Source organism: Dermacentor variabilis, chromosome 7, assembly GCF_050947875.1.
Source record: "Dermacentor variabilis isolate Ectoservices chromosome 7, ASM5094787v1, whole genome shotgun sequence".
Classification (NCBI taxonomy): domain Eukaryota; kingdom Metazoa; phylum Arthropoda; class Arachnida; order Ixodida; family Ixodidae; genus Dermacentor; species Dermacentor variabilis.
The window spans coordinates 136,647,935-136,660,744 of record NC_134574.1 but is presented as its reverse complement, the minus strand read 5'-3'; the positions used below and the strand labels follow the sequence as shown (position 1 = coordinate 136,660,744).

Sequence of the window (12,810 nt, the reverse complement as noted above, 5' to 3'; positions counted from 1 at the left end):
TTCCCCAAGAAATCGGTGCGGCAACTGCCTCGCACCGATTACGCCACAGACAAATGGCCCCCGCACCGATTACAAGTCGCGCTAAGCGGCCACGTGAGCAGCGACCAGATGTAATGAAGCGCTTAACTCCAAGGCCACGGAAACCGGCATGCACGGCCCTCCAAAAGATACCCTGGCAACTACGCATTGCAGCGGCACATGCTCGTTGCATTATTGAAGGGGGCAATTGGGACGCAGCGAAGATGGGGCTATGCACCACCGCTCTTGTCTGTCAAGCGTTGGTAGCACTTGCCACCCTAGACGCCACATAAAGTCGCGTAGGTTGCCAGGCAGAAATAATCCGTAGAGACCTAAGTGTTTAGATTGGCTGCCTTTAAACGCGCGCTGCTTGCAGGAGGTCACTTTTCGGGAACTGCTTTGTACCTCCGATAATTTTAAGCGATTCTCTTCGAATAGTTCAATAACTAACGCTGACTGCGTTTCTCACTGAAGAATTCCCGAAGCATTACTTTGTACAAAGTAGCTTTTTAGCTAACAGCTCACATGTTTAAAAATCTAAATGCTACGAAGAGCAAAATGTGCTGGCAACATTAACGCGAGTGCGTCGTCGATCCCCTCGCAAGTGAGGCACCGCCAGACGACGGCGTCACACAGAGCGCGGCCGATGGTGGAGTCGCGAGCGAGACAGGCATTGTTTTATCCAGTGACTTTAGACCGTGCAGAGAGCCTAAATGAAAGCGCTGTTACACGACTTGATGAAGGAGATAAGCAACGTAGGACAGGCTGTGACGTCACGTTTTGAAGACCGAAGTGCAACCATCTTGGCGTGCCATCTCCCTTTGCGTTTCCAATCGGTTCGCCGAAGCAAATTGACGCGAGCTGTAGAGCCTGCGTTGCGACGAACCGCCGGAAGTTTGCGCTGCTGACGAGCGTCAGAACGAAATCTGGGGAACTTTTGTAACAGCTTTAGCGAAGCGGACCCGCTCCCGTGTTTTTCCGTGGCGCGTTGAAGAAGACGACGGAGACCCGCACCGGTGTCTACGTGTCGCTGGCTGACACTCGCACTCTCGGACCCAAAACACAACTTTAAAAGCTCACACACCACACTCCAAACGCTGGTTGGTTCGTGAATTTAATCTGTTTCGAGAAAGAGCCGCGCTGAAAAAAAAAATCATCTTATCTCGTGTTTCGGAGGCAGAGAGCTGCAGCGAGAGCTTCACGAGCGAGGTTGCTATGATAACGAGGAAATTCGAAACACCAGTCCACAGGGTTCCTTTGCGAAAATAACACCACGTGACTTCGGCCATGCTCTCTCGAACTCGTCCAGGCCTGGCAGAGGCCTCTTTCCTTCCTCCATGCACGACTTGCACATACACTCAAGAATAGTTTACACCCTTTGAGTCGTATCTTGCCACACAACGATGAACGTCATCTGTCTTGTCCGCATTTCCTTTCTTTAATGCTGCGAGCCCGGTACTTCCCAATAACGAACGGCCTGCGCGTTATCAGCATGACATAGCATTGCCGACCGGAAAGTGGGGAGCGCGGTCTTTTCAAGAAAGGAAACGCAAGCAAGGCAGAAGACGATTATTGTTGTGTGGCAGATGTACACCCCAAAGGGTGTAAACTTTCTTTTTAGTGTGTAGGCTCCCAACACACGCGTAGCAAGCCATCATGCACGCACACGTTCAAGCGATGGACGTACGCGTTCGTATTAAGGCTACGTAGAGAGAGAGAGAGAGAGAGAGAGAAAATAATGCAGAGAAAGGCAGGGAGGTTAACCAGTGCTAGTTCCGGTTGGCTACCCTGCGCAGGGGAAGGGTTAAGGGGGATAAAAAGAGAAACAAGGTGGAAGGGGGAGATAGAAAGAACACTCCCGCGATGCAATAGGGAAGACCGCTTCGGTTCCTACAAAAATAACTGTGCAGAAACCATCAACGGTGTCGGTTGAAGCACGCGAATCTTTTTTTTTCTAATGTACCGTGCTTGTCTCGCGGGTTTATTTTCTTGTCTAATTTCAGCGTCGCCCTCTTGTGAGGCTGTGAGACGTGGCAGTGACATGATCGGCTCCATACGCTGAATTCGTCACGAACGTGTCTCGCTTACGTTGTTTGTAGTAGCGCACGCCGGGACGGGCCCTTTCTGCAGCCGACGTGCGCCGTGTACTGGGTAAACGAACTTGCACCGATCCCCGTAAAAAAATCCGATCCCCGTAGAAATCTTTGTGTGAATTCCGTTGAGTTTCCATTGCCTTCAGTTGAGATTCGATTGACTTTCTATTGAGATACAATTGAATGTCATGTGTGATTTCTTTTAGCGTGGTGGCGGAGCTTTATCAAGTAGCGTCTCAAAAGTGTCTGTTGCATCGCGTTCAGAACGGGCGAAATAGGCGCGCTCTCACTTTTAATGCGTTATCATTAGGAGTGTCAAAGTGGGAAAAATTGTATGTGTGCGAAGCGTGGCACGCCAGTCACGTGATAGATGTAGAGAGGGGATGGCACAGCTGAGAAGGCCGCGCACATTATTATGAAATCATTAAATAGCTCATGAGGCAGAAAATCCGGCGTTGGCGGCGTAACCACGCGATGGTACAAGAAGGCGACGAACCCTTGGCATTTGGTGGGAGTCGTACCCACGACTTTTTGTGTTAATTAAAGCAAATGCAATCAAGGTACAGTTAAATAAAATAGGGTTAGTTATGGCACTCGCACCCACTACCTATGGTGGGAGGCGAAACCACGACTGCGAATGCATTTCTCGCATTTACCTCTATATCGCCGCTGATATTTTTGTTTTGTTTTGTGTAAGCATATACAATGACACATGACGCATGCGCCTTGCGTCTCGAGGTGCTTGTTCGTAGGAGGGGGGAAAGGGGGGGGGGAGTTACAAGGTTGTTACTTACTCGCGCCGCCGTGCTTGCGTCTGTGGCTTTAATGGGCAGGGCAGTGCCCTTTTTGTACATAATTATTAGTCCTGTTCGTTTCAGTCTACGAATGCGCGTGACTCAGTATTTGTGATAATGAATGAATGAATAAATAAGTAAATAAATAAGTAAATAAATAAATAAATAAATAAATAAATAAACTGCCTTACGTGTGTTACATAGCCAACAAGCTTACGCGCATTAATATTAGTCCTGTTTGTTTCAGTGTGAATGTGCGTGCGATAATAAATGAATGAACGAATGAATGAAGGAATTAATCAGTCAATCAACAAATCAATCAATCAGTCGGCTCACGCGTGTTACATAGCGAACAGGCTTACGCGCCTCCTGGCCCGCTTCCCTTTTTCGGCTCGCGCTGTTTCCGTTCATTATTCATCCTGTTTGTTCCTGCGAGCGCGTGACTCGGCCTCGGGGCATATCTCGACGCGTATTGCCCGTGCCGTTGCATAATACACGAAGTGCCCCCCTCCCCCTCCCCCCTTTCCTCCCGTCGCGTCCCGATAGCGCACTGTGCGCCTCCAGGTGCGGTGCCAGAGTCCGGCGGAGCAGGGGCCCATTCTCTGGGGCGCCCATCGAGATTGGCACGCGCGGTCCGGCTCGCTTCAATTATTAACGCGTCATCTGTCACGTGGTGCGAGCTTGCACCGCCAAGTCGACCGCAGAAGTTAGCGGGACACGGGATCTTAGCGAAAAATCAATGAATGATTGGAATGCCCGACCTGGAAATTCCCGCTTGTTACAATCATCCACTTGATGTGTCTTGTTGACTGTATTCCTTGTATATATTTGTGTGTTCGCATGTTTTTTTTGTATTTGCTCACGTGGCCCCCTCCTCATTGGACAGATGTCCGCAGTATTGTGAAAATAAAAGAAATAAAATAATAATAAACGCTACGATTCCCGCGATGCCTGGGTGCATTGCCTCGAATCTAAGTTTTCGGTCTGTAACGAGCCCGCGCATAATGAACAGACAGAGTACTCTTCGTGTTCGCCATTTCTAACTTTTTAAATTTTTATGTGCACCTGAACCTCCTTACTGCGGGTTATGGCTTGTCTTCTTCTTCGTCTTCTGCCCTTTTCAAAGGTCCATCCTAGAAAACGAGGAACGTTCACCTGTCCCATGTCCCAATCATTCCGTCAATTTTAGGCATATGGAATGGCATGAGCTGTGTCTGGTTGTTAATTGCTGTGTAGTCCGCGCAGAGTCGGAGGCCTTCCATGTTTCTTGGGTGCTGACGTAATCGGCGATGCATATGGTGATACGGACGGGCAGGATAATGCCTGCATCCAACATCTTTGCAAACGGTTTTTTCAGCCAGGCTTTCTTTTCCTTTTTTCCTGGTCAGGTTGTAAGACTTCTTTCGTATTACACAGTTTAGGTAGGTTAGGCTACGTTAGGTTAGGCGAAAAGTCGTCGTGGCCTTCGCAATGCGGCACTTGAGCGTCTTGGCGTGTTGCTTGTAATTAAGGCAAACGCGCATGCTGTGTTTCACTATGACGTCACTGAGGATTCACACGTTGAGCTATAACGTGTACTAGGACCGTAAACTATAGTGTCGGCTATGCCTTCCTCTCTATGGAGACGCTCGTCACCATTCTGAAATGTTCTGGTCTCAGCGAGATACCTCAATATTGCATGTTATGTGTGTCTTAAGTGTCGTACATGTCCCGTGTGTACTCGTTTCATTTATTATTGGATTCAGCTGGAGAAGCACGCTGTACATGCGTGTTCGAAAGAAACCTCTACCTCAATATGACGTAGTACTGGTGTGCACATTTTACGGGCTGCGTCAATCAGTTAGGGGCGCCATCTCGTGGACTCTCCTATCGCTACACTAGATTCTGTCAGAGCCTGTCTGTCAGAGCCTGTCCCCGCGCCGTCTGCACCACGGACGGCGTCAGAGCGTCGTCTGCTCGGTTTCGATCGCCTTAGAGGACCATAATTACGGGCGTCTGCTACCATATGAAGCCTGCGAGTCTGGCGGCGTAGAGGCCCATTCGCTGGCCGCCTATTGGGATCGGCAGGGTTCGGCAGTTTCAATTATTAACGAGTCATCGGCGACACGCTACGTATACTTGCGCGACTGAGGACTGTTCGCGGCCTTCGACACGCGGCACGCCTCCGTGCCGTCGTGTTGAGTGTAACCATGCAACGCCTGCATTGTGTTTTAACAGTAATGTGGCAGCGGAGTCGAGCCTATACGGCGTCCGTAGGATGCGGAGCCTACGCCCTGAGCGCTTGAACGCGGGTCGGTATGACGATACCGTTGCGTGGTAATAGCGTAGGCGAACCAGGAACGTAATGTTTCGCTAGCGGACGTTGCCACAGAGATTCTTACAAAAAAGAAAAAAGAAAGCACTGAAAAAAACTTAATTACGGGATGATGTCTTACGTGCCAAAACCACGATCTCATTATCTTGCGCCCTGTAGACGGAGACACCGGACGAATTTATTAATTTTGATCACCTGGCGATATTCAGCGTAGAGCAAAGTATAAGTATACGAATATTTCTTTGCATTCTGCCCTCGATCTAAATATGGCTGCAGGGGTCAGGTTCGAAATTTGTACTTGGAGACGAGCCGTGCAATACCATATACAATTGCGCCAGCATGGCGGGTATTTAATTGTCTCAATCTTTTTTAAATAGAAGTACTTCAAGACTACTCGAGAAATCTGGCGCTAATGGTCTGCGGCAGCTATAGGCACGTCGGTTCAGCCAGCACGGGTGTGATGAGCGGTACGTGTATTTGCCTTGACTTCGGCCTCTTGGCTTCACGCGGCTTTGTGACTTTGGAAATCCATCGTTTTCGGCAACACATACGCGTTGCAGATGCAACAAATTCCAGCGATTACGCAAGTGAGCGGTGACTGGCCGCGTTTAGAAAAAAACTACGAATGCTGTCTGTCCGTCTCTGCGTCATCTTTGTTTACTGTGTCTCCACGCCGCCTTTGCCAGGGCGCCTCTTCTGACTTTCGATCGCCTGACGCCGGCACGCCTCGTAGCTTTCACTCTGGCGCGAAGACGTGGCGAAATAAGAATTGCAGTATGGCTTTCCAGACTGCGCAAGGGTGTGCGCCTGGGCTGCCTGCCGAGTGTCTGCTTCAAGTGGAACTCTGAACGGTCTCCGAAAAAGAAAGAAAGAAAAAGAAAGCATGAACGAGTGAAGGAAAGACAGAGAGCAAGAGAAAGTGAACGTGAAAGGTTTGCCATAAATTCTGTCCCGTAGTCGCACCGGGCGATGCCGTTCCGACGCAGCGACCGTCGCAGGCACGCTGTACGGGCGAAGTGCGAATGTTTCAAGCTATGCGGTGCTCACCCATAGCGCTGAAACTCGGGGGCTAACGGGAAAATATATTTGTGGCATTGAAGGGCAAGGAGGCAAACTGAGAACGAGAAACGACGCGCGTTTGAAAACGTGTGTTTGAATCCGCAGCTGGATTTGTGCTCTGGGAAATCAAGAAGTAACAGTTATCGCAGTTTCACGTACCAAACTCGCCCAACTTTTCATCTTATCATAGCAGGGATCGTGTCTTATATCTTAGAGTTGGAAGGGCAGTAGCAAAGGTCGGACAACAGCAAACTCAAGTGGATCATATTCTGGCTCAACTTGGAAGGAATGTCTGGGAATTCGGCTTGATGTGCATACTGCCTATAACGTCCGTATATGTAGAATGGTCTTTGAGAGGAACACCGCATACTTCGTACCAGGGCGTGGGAATCGCAGCCGGAGGGCTTCAATGGACCACATTGTAGCGAAGTTAAAAGTTTTTTGAGCTATAAAGAGACACAAGTTGGTACAAGAGACCGGCAACTGCACAACACTCGACAATAGAGAGAGCGAAACAACATTTCTTTAGTCCTTGATGGGTTCGAAGGCGGCCATAAACAGCGCCTCTGGCCCCCTCCCTTAGGTAGCGGCCAGTCCTTATGATCCAGTGGCGTCCGCAGCCATCCGGACGACCCAGAGCTGATCCTCCGGCTCGCTGCTTAAGCTACATTCACACGACGGGCTGAATGGCAGATTCAAGTCCGCGGATGAGTGTGACGTCGCTGAACTGCAGCGAAAATCGCACCACGGGCAGCGATCCTTGGTAGCCGCTGTGGGCAGCGTGGTTCCGTGGCGCTACGTCACATTTCTCCGCGGAGTTAGCCATCAATTCTGTTCGTCGTGAGAATACAGCTTTAGCTGCATAAGCGTAAGGCTGAGCGTTGGGTGGGTGCCATGTATGGGAGTGCGCGCGACCTGTGAGCAGGCACACATAATGCGGCATAGCTGGGAAGGTTGGTTACAGAGTGTGCAGAACGGGGGTGTAAATTTTCGGGGTAAATGCGATGGTAGTGCTTGGGGTTAGGGAAGGTGTTGGTTTGAAGTAAGCGCCGTGGGGTAGACTGTGAGCGGTGAAGGGGGTGGGTATTTCAAGCGCGCCTCGCGATGGTATTGGAGGATCTCGCCGCATTAAATATAACATCAGCGCGTGCTTGCTGTACCGAGGAGGACGACCTCTCGTAGTGCGGTAAGTATACTGTTCCTTGTCGAGTGTTGGGAGCAGGCGAGGGACCGCATAATCACAACACTCGAGAAGCCACAGGTACTTACTGCACTACGAGAGGTCGTTGCCCTCGGTGCAGCACGCACTGATGTTATATTTAATGCGGCAGCGGCACACGAGGCCTGCAATATCTATATCGTTTTAGGAAAGGTACACCGACCCTAAGCAGGCCACAAGCCATTGTTCTCTTCAACGATTTCTTCATTCATCCAGTTTAGTCAGGTGTCGCGAATAGGTTTGGAAATCACTTTGGATACTGCAATGGCTCACTTGGGGTCCTGGACTATATGTCCCGGAATTCGTCCCAGACCAGGGCGAATTCTTCAACTGCGAGGCTTTTCGTTCGAGAAACTCGTATGAGTTTCCTCTGTAGCAATTTGCTACGTATGGGTGGCTGTCTCATTTTCCCTTTATTAATTACTCCTCTCCACCTTGCAGACTTCCGCAGAACTATTACGTCAAACTCTTGACTTTGCTTCGAGTTGTTGGCAAATTCGACTTCGCCATGTGATCTGCTAGCCGCCTGGTTAGCTCAGATGGCAGAGCGGCTGCCCCGGAAAGGCGGTGGTCCCGGGTTCGAGTCCCGGACCAGGACGAACTTTCCAACTGCGAAGCTTTTCTTTCGAGGAACCCGTATCGGTTTCCTTTGTAGCAATTTGCTAAGTTTGGGTGGATGTCTCATTTTCCCTTTATTAATTACTTCCCTCCACCTTGCGGGCTTCGATATCCGCAGAGCTATTACATCAGGTTTCATACGACTTGTGAAACCCGCCGCGGTGACTTGGCGGCTATGGTATTGCGTTGCGAAGCGTGAGGTCGCGGGATCGAATCGCGGCCGCGGCGGCCGCATTTCGGTGCCGGCGACACGCAAAAGCGTCGGTGCCTTGTGCTTTAATGAGCGTGTTAAAGATCCCCTCGTAGTCAGAATTAATCCGGAGTACCCCCCCCCCCCCTCCGACTACGGCGTGCCTCATAATCAAATCGTGGTTTTGGCGCGTAAAAAGTCCCAGAATCAAATGACTTGTGGATCGTGACTCTGTTTTTGTGACCCGCACATGATGCGCAGCCATGAATCATCAGCTCGCTGAAGTAACGGAACACGCGCCTGGGATTCATGCTAGATTGTTGAAATGTATATCTCCTGTCGTAATGTACATACTGTAAATAAATCCCGTACTCCTAGTTGTCGAGGAGAGCAAGTTCCTCCCTACAACCACGTCCCAAGCGTGGGTGAGTTGGACGACGGCATGGGCCGGCTACCACATATTTCATGCACGACGCCAACTCGTACAACTGTTTGCCAGCGGTGGGAAGTTCCTCCCTTCAACAACGTCTGAACCTTACAGCGCATCACGTAAATAAAGAAACCCCTCGACAGGACTCATGAATTTCCGGCGAGCTCTCGCGTCGTCCGCATCCCGTCCCACCACCGCAAACAACGCTAATAATACACGAGCTCCGAGCCGCCACTCCGAGGCGTGGCGACCGCGGGGGGGCGCCCGAGACGCCCCAATTCGTGTTCCCTGGCCGGCCACCCTCGCGTGTAGTGCGCGCCGCCGTCCCATTGCTTGGCGGGCCAGCACGCCGATTCACGCGTCCATCCCCTCCCGCGTGCTTTCTCGCTTTGTGTTCCATTTCCCCCGCGATTTCGGTTGTTCGAGTCGCGAGCGTGCTGGTCGAGGGCAGCCAAGCCGTAATTACGTGGCCCGCTCTCCGTCGCCAGGACGGCGCACCCCGTTTATGTCCCTCTGCGCGTCGCGCGCGCGAACTCATCTGACAGCCCCCGCGGCTCTGATGCGTGTTTGGGCGCGGCGATCTCGACAGAGGCGCAAAGAATTATGAATACTTAAAGACGGGTAAACATTTCGTACATTTCGCGTTCATTGGGTTTTCTTTCTTTTTTTAGAAGGCAGGGGCGTCTCAATAATAACGTTCAACAGTCGCGGCACTAGAGCGGTCCTTCCGAAGTGTTCAAGCAGAACTTTTTGTTGGGCTAGTTGGTGCAGTTACTGAAGTACTAAAGCGCCAAGCAGACGACAGAAGAAGAGACACGGACGCGCGCTTATCCGTGTCTCTTCTTGTGTCGTCTGCTTGGCGTTTGAGTACTTCAGCAACTTCCGAAGTATAACGGTCGTTCGAATGGTGCAACTTTTTTTCGAGTGAGTTCTTTATAACATCGAAACTGCGAGGTGTTTCGCTGCATGATTCAATCGCCGATTCGCTGTTCGCAGCGAAGTACTCGAGGCGTCACGACGTAAAATATTGACGCCTTGACTCGGGAGCTCAGCAAAAATGGATGCGAAGGTTTTTTTCGCTCGGTGTACACGCGCGGTTCGTGGTGCTACTGTCGAACAGTAACGCCTCGGCAATGAATCACTGATGATGAGAATCGGAAACGACTGTGATCACTAATGCAATACGCGAGAGAGCTGCGAACACTTTCGCGCAGAAGCGATGAACTGCGGTGGCCCGTGCAAGCGTTTCGTAACAAGTGATGTCGCTGTGACTAAGTGGCTGAGGCATTCTGCCGCTGATCTCGTGGTAGCGGGTTCATTTTTCTCGACCCTGGCGGCTGCATTCAGAATGTACCAGGAAGCAAGAAGAAGCGCTCGTGTCTTGAACTTCGAATACATTAAAATAGAACCGTAGGTGGTTAAAGTTAAAAGGGATCACTTCACCGTAGTCGCCGTCTTGTTTTCTAAATGCCAAGCTCGATAGATCATTCATATACCAATCAACAGGCCTTTGTTGTTGTTGTTGCTGCTGCTGTTTGTATATCTTCGGGTTTCATTGTCTAGATTTTATACCTGGTGCGTCGAAACGCGCTTTTCCTGTCACCGTTCTCTTTTGAAATGTCACGAACCCACTGTGGCGAAGGCGCTAAGTTTCGGGTGGTGGAGGGAGAATTGCGCCACGACTGAATTCTGCGTAAGCGAGGTGGGCGTAGTTGTCCTATCTTGGAGAGCCGGCCATCGCGTTTTATGATCTTGTACGCTGTGAGTCAAAAGAGCAAGTACTGAGCTGATGCACTGCGCGAGTGAAAATGTGTTGCGACGGCCGCTTTAAAAGCACTGCAAATGCTTCGGTTCTGTGCAGCAAAGCTCAGGCCTCCTGTGGCAAAAAACCTTGGAACCGTGGCCACAAAGGGCTTGTATCCTGTGAAGCGTGCTCTACCGCATCATGAGCAATATTGAGGCGAAGCCCTATTTGAGCGAGTAAATACGGATGTATTAAAAATAAAGGTGTTCTTTTTTCCTGGTGAGACGAGCAAGACGATGAGGAGATTGTTGCCGTCAACACAATTAATTGTTTATTGTACGAGGCCAACGTTCAAATGGAATTTATTGTAAAAGGTCAAATGAAGTCCGAAATATTGGAATTTAGTTGACGTTGTAAATAGTAAAGGATTCTAAGACGGACTATGGAAGAGATAGAGAGTAAGTAACGGACTTCGAATTAAAAAGAAATTTACCGTACACGCCATCAACGTCAATTTAGACCGTGGTTTACACTTTCGGCATGTGGTGTTTTGTTATGCGCGCTGTTGCTTTAATGCAACCTTCGTGTGCGCCCTTTGTGGTGCAACATATAAAACTTGACGTGCCTTCTTTCTATCGCTCACGTTTTACATGCGCGATGTCTGAAAGCTAATGACTAAGTACGCGTGTCTAATGCCGATTTTGATGACTCTTTGTTTGCAGGCTTTTTCCTCAAGGAGGCTCAAAGAGGTGCCGCCAATGGACCAGCCGCAAATGGACCAGCCGCAAATGGAACTGGAGGGAAAAAGGAAAGATATCTGGAACTCTCAAGGAAAGGCGCAGAAGTTACAGCTCCCTGAGTGCCACTTGGCGGATGTTGCTGCATTGGGAAATGCGAAGCCTTGAATACTTAAGTCATCGCTGATGGAAACACAGCTATCAAGTCGTTTGTTATGCACAACTTGCCGCCGTTCCGGCTTGCGTTAACTGTAACGCTGTTTCTCTCCCCCCCCCCTCCCCCCACCCCCTATACGCTCGGTGCGCAATCTCGGCGGCTAAGTGGGGAGGCATCGTTGCAACGATCCGACAATCGATGATCCCAGTGCTTCCACGATGGTACGCTGTCTTCTTCTACTCGGAGGGAAAATGGAACTCAAGTGCTTTGATGTGTGCCGCTCCCTCATCGTGTATCTCGCAGCTTTCTGGGTGTTTTCGCGAACGCTGTGGTGTTTTGACTTTCTTCTGCTAGTCGCGTCGCAAGCCATATCCGAAAGCGGCATGTACCTTAGTAGAAGGCGCTCATGCTGACGGCGCTCATGCTGACGGCGCTCCCGCAGACGGCGCTCCCGCAGACGGTGCTCTTGCAGACGACGCTCTTGCAGACGACGCTCTTACAGATGACGCTCTTGCAGACAACCTTCTTGTAGACGAAGTTGTTGTAGATGAAGCTTCTGCAAACGAAGTAGCTCATGTTGACAAAGGTACTGCATCAGCAGTCTTGCAGAAGACGCTGCTGCAGGCGACACGCCTGCAGATGACGCTTTAGCACACAAGTACTTTTGCTCCTATTGTCGCGTGTTCTGCTGCCAACTGATGGAGCTGCGCTACAGCAGATGACAGGGAGGAGACTGTGGTGCGACCAGACGACACTTCGATAGAAACTGTTGGACATGCCTAGCTGTCGTTTTTGTGATGTTGTAGGTGCTGTCCGTCAATTGCTTCATGTGACGCAGTAGATTACCGCCTCGGCAAGTGACTTTAAAGACATTGTGTTCTTGTCTTGAACATGGCTTCAGTGTGATACCCAGGTTCTGCGGCGCTGTTCCTGTGCCGTACTCTCTCGTTGTTTCTGTCGTTTATTTCTGTTCAGTACAGATGAGTATTTCAGTGCAGAAGAGTAGTAGTTGTTGTTCAGCCGCTAACGAAGCGAAGCTCAAGCACGAGGCAACCAGCGCCTAAGCGTAGCTTCCCTTGACAATTTACTGAAGCAAATTTTGTGATGCCTCGACAGAAAAAGAAAGCAGGAAACTCCATCTTTTGTTTTATCCGAAGATACTTCGAACTGCCCAGCAGAAATGGTGTGCTTATTGGGTCTTGGTGTTCTTTTTTTCGCAGGCATTTATTCCGCATGCGCAATATATCACTAGATAAACGCCCGCTCCTCCATAAATTGACAATGTACTACGGTTGCTACTTTAAGTTCAAGTTGTGAGGACTTCGATGTCATACGCGTTTCAGCGGCTGGTGAAGTCATGCAAAGAGCAAAGAGCAAGAATGTGAATACAGTTTTGTCTTTGTTGGATGAGCTCAGAAAAATTTGCTCGATGTTCAC

At 50.1% G+C, this 12,810-nt stretch overlaps 1 protein-coding gene across 1 annotated transcript in view; it reads left to right on the top strand.

Annotated features, from left to right (window-relative positions):
- Nucleotides 1-11,257, top strand: part of LOC142587970 (beta-1,4-glucuronyltransferase 1-like) — a 365,814-nt gene extending 354,557 nt beyond the window's left edge. Inside the window, exon 8 of the mRNA XM_075699370.1 lies at nt 11,202-11,257. The gene's annotated coding sequence lies outside the window, so the exon portion shown is untranslated. The remainder of the gene's footprint in view (nt 1-11,201) is intronic.
- Nucleotides 11,258-12,810: the final 1,553 nt, after the last annotated feature.